The sequence below is a fragment of the Otolemur garnettii genome, unplaced genomic scaffold (genome assembly GCF_000181295.1).
Source record: "Otolemur garnettii isolate 467f Iridium unplaced genomic scaffold, OtoGar3 scaffold00200, whole genome shotgun sequence".
Taxonomy (NCBI): Eukaryota; Metazoa; Chordata; class Mammalia; order Primates; family Galagidae; genus Otolemur; species Otolemur garnettii.
In genome coordinates this window covers 2,100,167-2,100,467 of record NW_003852595.1, presented here as the reverse complement: position 1 = coordinate 2,100,467, position 301 = coordinate 2,100,167, and positions in this window count along the sequence as shown.

The window sequence follows — 301 nt, the reverse complement described above, 5'->3', positions numbered from 1 at the left end:
ACTTTTGCTAGAAAACATTTGCAAACCATATATCTGAAAAAGTGTTAATATCCAAAATGTAAAAGGAACTCATATAAGTCAAGTGCAAAACAAAAACCTGATTAACAAATGGGCAAAGACCTGAATTAGTCATTTCCCCAAAGGAGACATACAGGTAGCCCATAGGTATATGAAAAAACAATCAACGTTGCTAATCATCAGGGAAATGCAATCAAAATCTCTATTGTTAGGATGTAGAAAAAAGGATAATGGGCTCGGCGCCTATGGCTCAACCGGCTAGGGCGCCAGCCACGTACACCTA